Here is a 13,575-nt window from a genome sequence, read left to right as displayed (position 1 = left end):
CAGATGCACCCTGTTGGGGTCAGGAGTGCACCGCAAGGTAGTGGACTCTACGGAGAGCAGGTATTCTCGAGCACCAACACGGATCACACTGGGAGCTGGATCATGATATTCTCCAGGGAGTGGAATCCAAAAGCCAGCGGGTGTTCACCAGAGGCCCCTTGTGGTGGGGATGGATTTAGCTGCAGTCTGGCTCTAGGTCGCGACCCCCAGGGCCTCCCAGCTCACGCTCACGGTAGACTACAGGAAGGTAGAGAGGAAGCAGCAGACTGCAACAACAAAGGATAGTCAGGAGATAGGCCATGGCAACATGCAGGTAAGGATAGTCAAGGAACATGCCAAGGTCGGGATATGAAGCAGACAAGGACAGTCAAGAACAAACCAAGATCAATAAATAGAATCAGACATAGAACACACAGCAAGGAGCACACAGAAGCCAAACACACAATATTGATCAACAGGGCTGGCTTGCAGTGCACAGGTAATATAGAGTTCCCTGATAGGGGCTGGGGTAGAGCTATGCTTTGAGGAGAGATTACTTAACCACTAGAGATCCGCGCTATAGCCAAATGACAGCTACAGCGCGGAACTCCTTTGCCGGGACTACGTCTATTGACGTCGTCCCGTGCATGAGTGGCCTGCGCGCCCCCTAAGGGGCGCGCGCGGCGCGCTCTGTGATTGGCGAGGCTATGAGACTCGCCTGATCACGGATCCGAGCAAGGGGTCGATCCTGACCCCTTACCACGTGATCAGTTGTCAGCCAATGACAGCTGATCATGTGATACAACGGAGGCGGTAATCGGCTATTATTCCTCCTCGTGCTGACAGCGCGAGGAGAAAAAAAAAGAGCCGATCACGGCCAGCCCTGCCAGTGCCCACCTGCACCCTGCCAGTGCCACCTCATTAATAAATAAGTGCCCCTCGTCAGTGCCACGCCACCCATCAGTGCCCACAGTGCCACCCATCAGTGCCCACAGTGCCACCCATCAGTGCCCACAATCTGCCTCAACAACGGTGCTGCACCCCAGTGCCACATATCCGTGCCCATCAGTGTCATCTACCAGTGCCCATCAGTGTCCATCAGTGCCCAGCAGTGCCACCTATCAGAGCCACCTATCAGTGCCACCTATCAGTGCCCATCAGTCCCATCTATCAGTGGTACCTATCAGTGCCCCTTAGTGCCACCCATCCGTGCCACCCATCTGTGCCATCTTATCTGTGCCCATCTTTGCCCATCATTGCTGCCTTATCTGTGCCCATCAGTAATGCCTTATCTGTGCCTATCGGTGCCACCTTATCTGTGCCTATTAGTGCCGCCTTAACTATGCCAGTGCCCACCAGTGCAGCCTATCAGTGCCCACCAGTGCAGCCTATCAGTGCCGCCTCATCAGCGCACTTCAATGAAGGAGAAAAATGACCTGTTTGCAAAATTTTATAACAAACTATTAAACATGATTTTTTTAATTTTTTTATTTTGCATCTTTTTTTGTTTGTTTAGCAAAAAATAAAACTCCCAGCTGTAATTAAATACCACCAAAAGAAAGCTCTATTTGTGGGAAAAAAATTATAAAAATTTCATTTGGGTACAGTGTTGTATGCCCGCGCAATTGTCATTCAAAGTGCATCAGCACTGAAAGCTGAAAATTGGTCTGGGCAGGAGGGGGGTTTAAGTGCCCAGTAAGCAAGTGGTTAAGCAGCCAGGTGAAGGGCGGCTGGTCTCTTAAACTGAACACATGAAGAGGTAAGCTGACAGACAAACACTACTGCAGGTCCATGACATTTACTTTACAATTTTATCAATTTTATAATTCACAATATACCAATTTTATAATTTTACCTCTTATGTATCCATACTATAAAAAATAATTATGATACATTATGAAAAACTTCATTTGCTATCTAAATATCTATACCTGCTGGCCACAAACAGCACATTTTTAGCACTCAACATATGTAAATAAAGTAAACCAAAACTATATATAATGTATGTAAATAGTATTACTAAAACTTCATATTAGGTTTAATGTGTTAATGTAATTTCAAAAGTTTTTTTGCAAAGATTACATAAATGAAGAATTATGTTTTCAATATGACCTTGGACTGAATCAAGCAAGAATACCGTACTTTGAAGAGGAATACCGTTGTAATGGCAGAAGATAGCTGCCATAACCCTGGTATCCTCTTCTTCAGCGGGTGGTCCGTTTCAAGATAAAAGTGGTCTCTGCGGCAGATTCTCCATGAGATCACTTTTATGGGCGGCAGGAGAGGACCCCCCTCCCCTCTCTGGTGCCCTCTGCTGCTTATCGGAGCTGTTGGCAGCGGCGGAGGCGATCGTGTCCTGTCCCTGGCTTGGCATGGAGACGAATGATGGGAAGATGGCCCCCACCCATTTTCATACTACTGCGGGGCGGAAGCGACGTCAAAATGTCACTTCCGTCCATAGCTCTTAAAGGGACATTTTTTTCTTTTTTTTTTTTTTCAAATGACATAAAAATATTTTTTTTATTGCATTTTAGTATAAATATGAGCTCTGAGGTCTTTTTGACCCCAGATCTCATATTTAACCACTTTCAGACCGGACCAATTTGCTGGTCAAAGACCAGACCACTTTTTGCGATTCGGCACTGCGTTGCTTTAACTGACAATTGCGCGGACGTGCGAAGTGGCTCTCAAACAAAATTGACGTCCTTTTTTTCCCACAAATAGAGCTTTCTTTTGGTGGTATTTGATCACCCCTGCGGTTTTTATTTTTTGCGCTATAAACAAAAATAGAGCGACAATTTTTAAAAAAACACATTATTTTTTACTTTTTGTTATAATATATATCCCCCAAAAATATATAAAAAAACATTTTTTTTCCCTCAGTTTAGGCCGATACGTATTCTTCTACATATTTTTGGTAAAAAAATTGCAATAAGCGATTATTGATTGGTTTGCGCAAAAGTTATAGCGTTTACAAAATAGGAATAGTTTTATAGCATTTTTATTAATAATTTTTTGTTATTTTTTTTTTTACTAGTAATGGCGGCGATCAGCGATTTTTATTGTGACTGCGACATTGTGGGGGACCCATCGGACACTTTTGACACATTTTTGGGACCATTGTCATTTATACAGTAATCACTGCTATATAAATGCAGTGATTCCTGCGTAAATGACACTGGCAGTGAAGGGGTTAACCAGTGGGTGGCAGTGTGGGGATTAAGTGTTCCTAGGGGCATGTTACTAACTGTGGGGGGGTTGGGCTTTCATTTAGTGAACACTGATCTCTGCTCCAATCACATGGAGCAGAGATCAGCGTCACTAGTTGCTAGGCAGAATGGAGAAATGTTGTTTACAACGGCACTTCTCCATTCGGCCGCTCCGTGAGACGATCGCGGGGATGCCCGCCGCGATCGAGTCTGCGGGTCCCGCGACCGTACTCACGGGGGTCCCGACCAGCGCGGGAGCGCGCCGCCGCCGGCGCGCTCCCAATGGCAGGGTGGCAAATTTAAAGGGACGTACATGTACGCCCATTTGCCTGCCCGTGCCATTCTGTCGACGTACATCGTCGTGCGCTGGTCGGCAAGTGGTTAAGAGGTCCTGTTATGCTTTTTTTCTTGCAGGGATGTTTACATTCCTTGTAATAGGAATAAAAGTGACACATTTTTTTTTAAAAGAACAGTGTAAAAAAATAAAATAAAAGGTAAAATAAATAAGAAAAAAAATGTTTAAACGTGCCCTGTCCCGCTGAGCTCACGTGCAGAAGCAAACGCATATGTGAGCAGCACCCGCATATGAAAACGGTGTTCAAACCACACATGTGAGGTATCGCCGTGATCAGCAGAGCGAGAGCAGTAATTCTAGACCTAGACCTCCTTTGTAAGTCTAAACATGCAACCTGTAAAAAATTTTAAACGTCGCCTATGGAGATTTTAAGGGTAAAAGTTTTCATGTCATTCCATGAGCGGGCGTAATTGTGAAGCATGACATGTTGGGTATCAATGTACTCGGCGTAACATTATCTTTCACAATATAAAACAAGTGTGCTTTTACTGTAGACTTATTTTTTAGCTCAAAAAACTGTATTTTTTCCAAAAAAAGTGTGCAGAAACTATTACAACAACCGTCATTTTATTCTCTAGGGTGTTATAACCCCCAAACGTTATATATATTTTTTTCTAAGTAATTTTCTAGCCAAAAAAACTTTTTAACTTGTAAACATCAACTCTCAGAAGAGGTTCAGTTCTTAAGTGGTTAATAATAGCTTGCTTATTAGCTCTATAAATGACCAGAAAGTAATAACATAATTCCCCCCCCCCCCCCTCCCCATAATGGCATTTAGAAACTTTAAACCTTGTGCAAGATTCACCAAATCGCGAATTGCGAACTGAACAAAGGTAGATTCGATCGTTGCCAATAACTAATGTACAATAATTGTTTCTGTAATATCCTAGCTTCACAAAATTCTTATATTTGTGCCGTTACTAATCCATTTTCATCATAAATAGATATAATATAAAATTATTCTGATCATTAAGCATATTAAACGCAAAACAACCTTGTCATCTTTAATAGACCCAGAGGAAAAATTTCCACTAGAATATGAGTTTTAATTTATTTATGCTGATGTAGGTGTACAGAATGCACTTACCATAACAGATTAGTCATTGGATGAAACTTTTAATGTAAGTGAACACAAGTGAGCAATGTCACTTTCCATCTCACCACTTGAATTTTCCTCTCTATGAAGAAGCACAGCTGTTTTCTTCTATCATGGACACATATTTCCAGACACTAAAGAGGAAGCTGTACTGAGAAGGCCCTAGAAGAACTAAGCCATCTGTCTGCATGCAGTATCAGCACATAGTCCATTTGCCCCCACTGTCCACATAAAACTGAATGACATCCGTCAAAACAAAAGGATCTGAGTATCTGCTTGTAGTTGTTATCCTTGTGTACTGCAAATCCTACATAATTTCTTCTTTGAATTGGTGGTGATGGATTCCCTTCCATTAGCCGAGAGATTATTAATAACATTCCACAAACTCAGAGATAAAATGCTCCTAAAATGTTATGGTAATTGTGAAATTAATCAAGTCTCTCCGTGCAGTAAGTACTTTTGCACATTATGCATCTTGGCATTTTGTGTATAATAAAAGCCTAAATAATGGATTGTAAACTTTAATGTTTTGGGCGTACATCAAGGCTGTGCTTGGATCTTAAAATATGCTTCCAGCTTGCGCCTGGAGAAACTCCCTGCAGTCACCACTCTTAGAAATATCTGTATAATGTTTAAGTGGTAATTTTCATCCGAAATATAAATACAGTTGTACATAGCTACTAGTTATGCATGCTACAGCAAAAAGAACTGCCATATAACTTGTTCACTTTGATGTTTAGACATATATATATATATATATATATATATATATATTTTTTTTTTTTTTTTTTTATTGATGTTTAGATAGGACAAAAAAATAATAATAATAGGATACTAATAGTTGCAGTAGTGATATCAGCAATAGTAGTTATAATAGTAGTAGCAGTTGTTGTAGTAATAGTGGTAGTAGACATAATAATAGCAGCAGTACCGGCAGTTGTAGTAGTAGTAGTAATAGCAAAGTAATAAAAGCAACAACATAAGTAATAGCAGTTGAAGTAGTAGTAATAGCAGGAGTATTAATTGTAGTATTCGAAGTAGTAGTAGTAATAGTATTCGAAGTAGCATTTGTAATAGAAAAAATAATAGTTGTAGCTAAACATGTGCGATTCATTTTCTAACAAATCGAAATGCGTTCAAAACTTTTGTTATGCAGAGATTCTGAAAATCTGAATCTCTGAATCATAATATATATGGATATATGGGGGGTGGGGGGTGGTTGAGACTTTCCATGAGGCACACACATTGTACTATGTGCCTCCATCCCTGATTCAAGTGAACATAGAAAGGGAGTTGGGACTTTGTGTGAGGCAAGTGGCAACCAAATAAGGTAATACGTGTATAGTGACTTGGCAAGTTTATTGTCATAAAGAGGGTAGAAAATCACACTCAGGATGAAGTACATTATGAAGCCACTAAATAAATATATATATATATATATATATATATATATATATATATATATATATATACACACACAATTGGATAAAGTACAGTTCATGAGCACATAAAAATAAAGGTATTAAGGAACATTCTAAACAGTTCATATACAGTATTTTATAAAAGTGAGTACACCCCTCGCATTTTTGTAAATATTTAATTATATCTTTTCATGTGACAACACTGAAGAAATTACACAATGTAAAGTAGTGAGTGTACAGCTTGTTTAACAGTGTAAATTTGCTGTCCCCTCAAAATAACTCAACCGTTGGCAACCAAAGGGAGTACACTCCTAAGAGAAAATGTCTAAATTGGGCCCAATTAACCATTTTTCCTCCTGATGTCATGCTCCTCGTTAGTGTTACATAGTTAGTAAGGGTGAATAAAGACACCAGTCCATCCATTTCAACCTGAGTGAGTGTCTACAACTGTCTCTATCCCTGTACATTGCACACTCACTTTAGTCCCTACCCTCAAGGAGTCCACAATCCAAGGTCCCCATTCATATACTAGGGCCAATTTTGTACAGAAGCCAATTAACCTACCTGCATGTCTTTGGAGTGTATAAGGAAACCAGACTACCCAGAGGAAACCCACGCAGGCACAGGGAGAACATGCAAACTCCAGGCAGGTAGTGTTGTGGTTGGGATTTGAACCAGTGACCCCTTTTACTGCTAGGTGAGAGTGCTAACCACTACACCACTTCCCCTTACAAGATCTCAGGTGTAATTGGGGAGCAGATGTATTAAAAATGTTTGTCATCACTCTCACTCTCTCATACTGGTCACTGGAAGTTAAGCATGGCAAAGAACTCTCTGCATGGCAAAGAACTCTCTGAGGATCTGAAAAAATGAATTGTTCTTCTACATAAATATGGCCTAGGCTATATGAAGATTGCCAAGACCCTGAAACTGAGCTGCAGCGCGGTGGCCAAGGCCATACAGTGGTTTAACAGGACAGGTTCCACTCAGAACAGGCCTCGCCATGGTCAACCAAAGAAGATGAGTGCACATGCTCAGCGTCATATGAAGAGGTTGTCTTTGGGAAATAGATGTATGAGTGCTACCAGCATTGCTGCAGAGGTTGAAGGGGTGGGGCGTCAGCCTGTCAGTGCTCAGACCATATGCCGCATACTGCATCAAATTGGTGTGCACAGCTGTCATCCCAGAAGGAATCCTCTTCTAAAGATGATGCACAAGAAAGCACGCAAATATTTTGCTGAAGACAAGCAGACTAAGGACATGGATTACTGGAACCATATCCTGTGGTCTGATGTGACCAAGATAAACCTACTTGGTTCAGATGGTGTCAAGCATATGTGGCGGCAACCATGTGAGAAGTACAAAGACAAGTGCGTCTTGCCTACAATCAAACATGGCGGTGGGAGTGTCATGGTCTGGGGCTTGCATGAGTGCTGCTGGCACTGGGGAGCTACAGTTCATTGAGGGAACCATGAATGCCAACATGTACTGTGACATACTGAAGCAGAGCATGATCCCCTCTCTTTAGAGACTGAGCCACAGGGGTGTATTCCAACATGATAACGACCCCAAACACACCTCCAAAAGGATCACTGCCTTGCTAAAAAGAAGCTGAGGGTAAAGGTCATGGACTGGCCAAGCATGTCCCCAAACTTAAACACTATTGAACATCCACCAGCTCCATGATTTCATCATAAAGGAGTTGAAGAGTACTCCAGTAGCAATCTGTGAAGCTCTGGTGAACTCAATGCCCAAGAGGGCTAAGGCAGTTCTGAGAGATAATGGTGGCCACACAAAATGTTGACACTTTGGGCCCAATTTGGACTTTTTCACTTAGGGATGTGCTCACTTTTGTTGCCAGCAGTTGAGACATTAATGGCTGTGTTGAGTTCTTTTAAGGGGACAGCAAATTTACACTGTTATACTCACTCACTGTACATTGTAGCAAAGTGTAATGTCTTCGGTGTTGTCACATGAAAAGATATAATACAATTTTTACAAAAATGTGAGGGGTATACTAACTTTTGTGAGATACTGCATATACATATACTTAAAAAATGATATATCAGCATGTTCCAGTAACCGATGTATGGAGTATACACTCCGTAGAAGAAAATAGAAAACCATAATAGTAACGAATTTCAATGAGTCCAATATAAATTATAACGAAACAATGAAGTCATTCGTATTTATTTGTTTCAGTTGGATGACCTGATGCAATAGTTTGTGCCTTTTGTTAATGTTTGAAGCATCCAAAATAATTTTATATAATGAATGATCAGAATTGATTCTGATTCATTTCATTTTTATTTTTCATTAACATTTTTCATTATTATAAAAAATGCAGTACATATGAAATGGAAACGTTTTGCAAAAAATACAGTAAGATATACTATATATATATATATATATATATATATATATATATATATATATACACAGTATATCATACAAAATGATTTTGATTCATTTCTACCACATATATTATCCTTTTCCTGAATACTAGCAATGACTGCCTTTCATCCAAAAAAACACCCTGCTGGGTCATCCATTCAGTGCACATGCATAGGGGAATAGGTAATTGTGTTAGCAGGGAATTGTTCATCGTGACTGACTTTGGATCTATCTATATTGCTGGACAGCTTGATTGTTTATTTTTTATTTTTTGTAAATAAAACTTTTACATTGATGTGTGTTTTACTTACTATTGATTTTTTTTTGTGAATAAGTAACAAGGTGTAACTTTACACAATATATATAGATATTATATATATATATATATATATATATATATATATATATATTTTTTTTTTTTTATGTATATATCTATCTATCTATATATAGCTATATCTATAGATATATATCTATACTGTATATGCTTCTCAAAATGTTCTAGTGTTCCCAGAGCCTCACAGTATCCTATCATAGGGTTGAACATCACCCCCAAGACCTGTACAGGCAACATTCCAATTATATACTCCAAGATCGAAACTGCGAATGGAAAAATTGTTGAAATGGCAAGACACCAGAAAAGGAAAATTTCAGTTATTTACATGAGAAACAGCAGAAGACAGAACTTTAGAAGCAAAAGGTAGTACAAGACTGCTTGTCAAATCTTAAAGTGGCTAAAAAAAGGTATTCTGTGATGACCAAATCATTGTCAGTTCCCAGGTTGTTGCCACACATTTAGTCAAATGTGCCTTAAGGCCCAAGCCACACATTTTGTAAAACCCATGCTGCAACTGTTCTTGTTCAGGCTGACTGACATTTCCTTGTTTTCATTGGTAGGATGAAAAGTATTTCCAAATATCTGATAAATGCTGTTCTCTCAACATAAGTCATAAGGAAATTCAATCTGAGGATTTGGAAAAAGGGCTGGTAGAGACCATTTCATGTTCAGATGGAAGTTTGACACGTTTGTGAGAAGGTCTAGAAAAGGTCTCAATGCCACTTTGTCCTGGTGGAACACACAAAAGGGGTCTTCTTTAATACATAGTACCTGAAGCTTGAAAACTCTTCAGGCAGAGGTAAAAGCAACAAAGAATTTCATCTTTAGTTTTACATACCATAAAGAAATTTTAATTAGCTTGTCAAAGAGTAATTGTGTGAATACCTTTAGAACAAAAAGAAGATCCCAAGTTGGAAATGTTGGTTTCCTAGGCCATCTCATCTTTAAAAGGGCTTTCAGGAACTGATCCACTAACAGATCCAATGCCCATTGACGTGGAAACTTTCGCTATTGTAATCCATGTCACTTTCAGCCTTTTGGTATAATGCATCTTAGTACGACCCTGTTTCCCATATCTTCCCAAGTAACACAGACATGACAACCATTCTTACATCCTCAGCTCCACAGCTTGACTGCCTGTCCTCACGAGCACAGGCACCTTTTATTTATCAGCAACAAAAGAAATCACAAACAGGAAGTCATGGCCCCAACAACCAATCGCTTCCTCCATGCAAAATTACATCACAGGAAATGACAACACAGGAAATGACAACAGTAAAAGGGAGGGCATCCATAGGAGTGGGGGAGGGGGGGGCACATGTCCCACCCACTTCAAGCATGTATACTGCCTGCCCATTCATATGTATACACATCCTCCATTTTGGTCACCATGGCGAACATTCAATACTGCTCAGGCCGCGTACACACGCGGGGACTGTTCGCCCAACTTTGTCCGTCAAACAGTTTCGGCAAACAGTCCGCTCAAAATTAGCATGGACGGACATGGCCACACACGACGGACGAACAGTTTGCTGAAACCGTGCGCGATGACGTGAACGGCACGTACGACGGGACGAAAAATACGACGTCCTATACACTGCATTATAACTTTCGGCGTGAAAATCCTTTCTGAGCATGCGCGCAACTTTGTTTGACAAACAAGCCTACACACGCGGGGACTGTCCGCTGAAACAAGGTTTCAGCGGACAGTTTTTCGGAATTTCCGAAAAACCTTGTTCAGCGGACTGTTCGCTGAAACTGTCCGCTGAAAGCCCACACACGAGCGGACTGTCCGCTGAAACTTGGTTTCAGCGGACAGTTTCAGCGAACAGTCCCCGCGTGTGTACGCGGCCTCAGAGTAACTAGTATGTAGTAAGATCATTCTACTTGTTCTTACAGGCTTGAGAAGATATGCGGGGACATTGCTACTGCTGTTGTCAATATACGGTATGAGTATACTAACAAGGCAGATATCAATGTCCTCTTATAAAAGCAGATATGTATCCTAAAGGGATAGCGTAGCCACAACAGAGATATAATATGTTTCTCTCATTATGCGGACTTCGCTTCTCTAATGTGCATAGACATTTGAAGGCAAGAAACCCAGTGCATTGCGCTTGATACTTACAGCCCTTCAGGTCTGGTATGGATTTTAAGGGAACTCCGCACCAAATTTTAAAAAAATGGCGTGGAGTTCCCCCCAAAAATCCATACCAGACCCTTTATCCGAGCACGCAACCTGGCAGGCCGCAGGAAAAGAAGGGGGATGAGAGAGCGCCCCCCCTCCTGAACCGTACCAGGCCACATGCCCTCAACATTGAGAGGATGCTTCCAGTGAAGCGCATTCCAAATTTAAAGGAATATGACACTTTTATTGTTTCACTTTAAGCATTATGAAAATCACTGCTCCCGAAAAAACTTCAGCTTTTAAAACTTTTTCTTTGCATTGACACATGTCCCCTGGGGCAGGACCCGGGTCCCCAAACACTTTTTATGATAATAACTTGCATATAAGCCTTTAAAATTAGCACTTTAGATGTCTCCCACAGACTTTTACAGGGTGTTTCGTGACTTTTCGAATTTGCTGCGAACACCCCAAATTGTTCGCTGTTCGGTGAACAGGCGAACAGGCAATGTTCGAGACGAACATGAGTTTGACTTGAACTCGAAGCTCATCCCTACTCCTGACTTTTTCACGTGGTTAAAGCTGCAGGTCCTCCCTTGACAGTTTATGCAACAGCTCTTTTATGTCTGCAATGAGAAGGAAGGTTGAAAGCTCCTTTTTTAGCAGAGGAAAACAATTCCTGGCTTTTTTTAAGGCTGGAACAGTTCTTCATGCCACTTTATCAATCCTTAAACTCCTTATTTATAAACTGAAACCTATGAAAAGTCAAAAGCATGAGCAAATTCGGCTGCTTCTTCTTAATCTCCTCAGAAGGTTTGTCCATATCTCTTATTATGGGTGTAAGGGTTGAGGTACAGGGTTCTTATATTTATGCTTGCAATGTTCTGGATTGAGAAGTGAACTTTCACTACTGACTTGCATAAAACAATTTAAACTCCTCTGATATCATAACCAATGAGCAAGTGGCTTCTTTGAAACATGTCTAACAAATCTTTTTACTTTGATGGATCTTTACATGCTCAGCAACACCTGTCTTAAGGTCTGGATGCCAGCCAGCCAACATGTTGAAAGGGGTCACTTGCAATGCAGAGGAAGTGATTTAAAAGACCTTCAGCCTCTATGAGAGCACCGATAACCATGATACACCAATAATTTACACTTTTTGTGATGTTGTGATAGGGAGACAGAGCCATGCTAGCACTCTAACTTCAAGTTGTCCCAGAAATTTCTCCCACCTGGACTTCCTAGCAGACTCACAAGGCCAATAAGTAAGAGGTTTTCAGCTCACTCCCCCATGCCCAACAGGGTGCTAACAGGGCCCTGACAACCATAACTATGGGCAGCAGCATGACAAACATTAATTTCAGGCTGGAAGGAAGGCATTGAGAAATCACACCCCAAAGCCTATTTATATATGCTAGATAATTGAAGGCTACCCCCAGCCACAAGGAGATCCCCTTTACTCACTAATAACAGCCTTAGGAGAAAGGCAGAAGTGCTTTGACTTTTTACAGTCCACCGCAGTTAGGAACCTGGCAGGAAAATCAACCCCGTTAACCTAAAAGTTGACCCATGTTATATGCAAGACAGAGAGCAAAAACAAATATAGGAAAACATAGGCGTGTAAAGCAAAGGGGTGACAAATAAAGGAAAGAAACAACTTCCATGGTCCACAGCAAACAGCAGCAATTTTTGCTAGATAGCCTATATCCAACCACTGGGAGCACACATATAAATAACACACACACACATACATGATCTCACAAATGTGAGTACATTTTTGTAAATATGTTGTTATATCTTTTCTTGTGACAACTCTGAAGAAATTACACATTGCTGCAACGTAAAGTAGTGAGTGTACAGCTTGTATAACAGTGTCAATTTACTGTCCCCTCAAAATAACTCAACACACAGCCATTAATGTGTAAACCGCTGGCAACAAAAGTGAGTACACCCCTAAGTGAAAATGTCCAAACTGGGCCCAAAGTGTCAATATTTTGTGTGCTCATCTTTTTTTTCAGCACTGCCTTATTTCTCTTGGGCGTGGAGCTCACCAGAGCTTCACAGGTTGCCACTGGAGTCCTCTTCCACTCTTCCATGACGACTTCACGGAGGTGGTGGATGTTAGAGACCTTGCGCTTCTCCACCTTCCGTTTGAGGATGCCCCACAGATGCTCAATAGGGTTTAGATCTGGAGACATGCTTGGCATTCCATCACCTTTCCCCTCAGCTTCTTTAGCAAGGCAGTGGTCATCTTGGTGGTGTGTTTGGGATCGTTATCATGTTGGAATACTGTTCTGTGGCCCAGTCTCCGAAGGGAGGGGATCATGCACTGCTTCAGTATGTCACAGTACATGTTGACATTCATGGTTCCCTCAATGAACTGTAGCTCCTCAGTGCCAACAGCACTCATGCAGCCCCAGGCCAGGACACTCCCACCACCATGCTTGACTGTAGGCAAGACACATTTGTCTTTGCTTGACACCATATGAACCAAATACGTTTATCTTGTTCTCATCAAACCACAGGACACAGTTCCAGTAATCCATGTTCTTAGTCTTCTTGTCTTCAGCAAACTGTTTGCGGCTTTCTTGTGCATCATCTTTAAAAGAGGCTTCCCTCTGGGACGACAGCCATGTAAAACCAATTTGACAACCTCTGG

The sequence above is a fragment of the Lithobates pipiens genome, unplaced genomic scaffold, assembly GCF_037356315.1.
Source record: "Lithobates pipiens isolate NorthernLeopardFrog02 unplaced genomic scaffold, aLitPip1_a1.2 Scaffold_23, whole genome shotgun sequence".
NCBI lineage: Eukaryota > Metazoa > Chordata > Amphibia > Anura > Ranidae > Lithobates > Lithobates pipiens.
The sequence above is the reverse complement of the archived record's forward strand: the minus strand, read 5'-3'. Positions refer to the sequence as shown.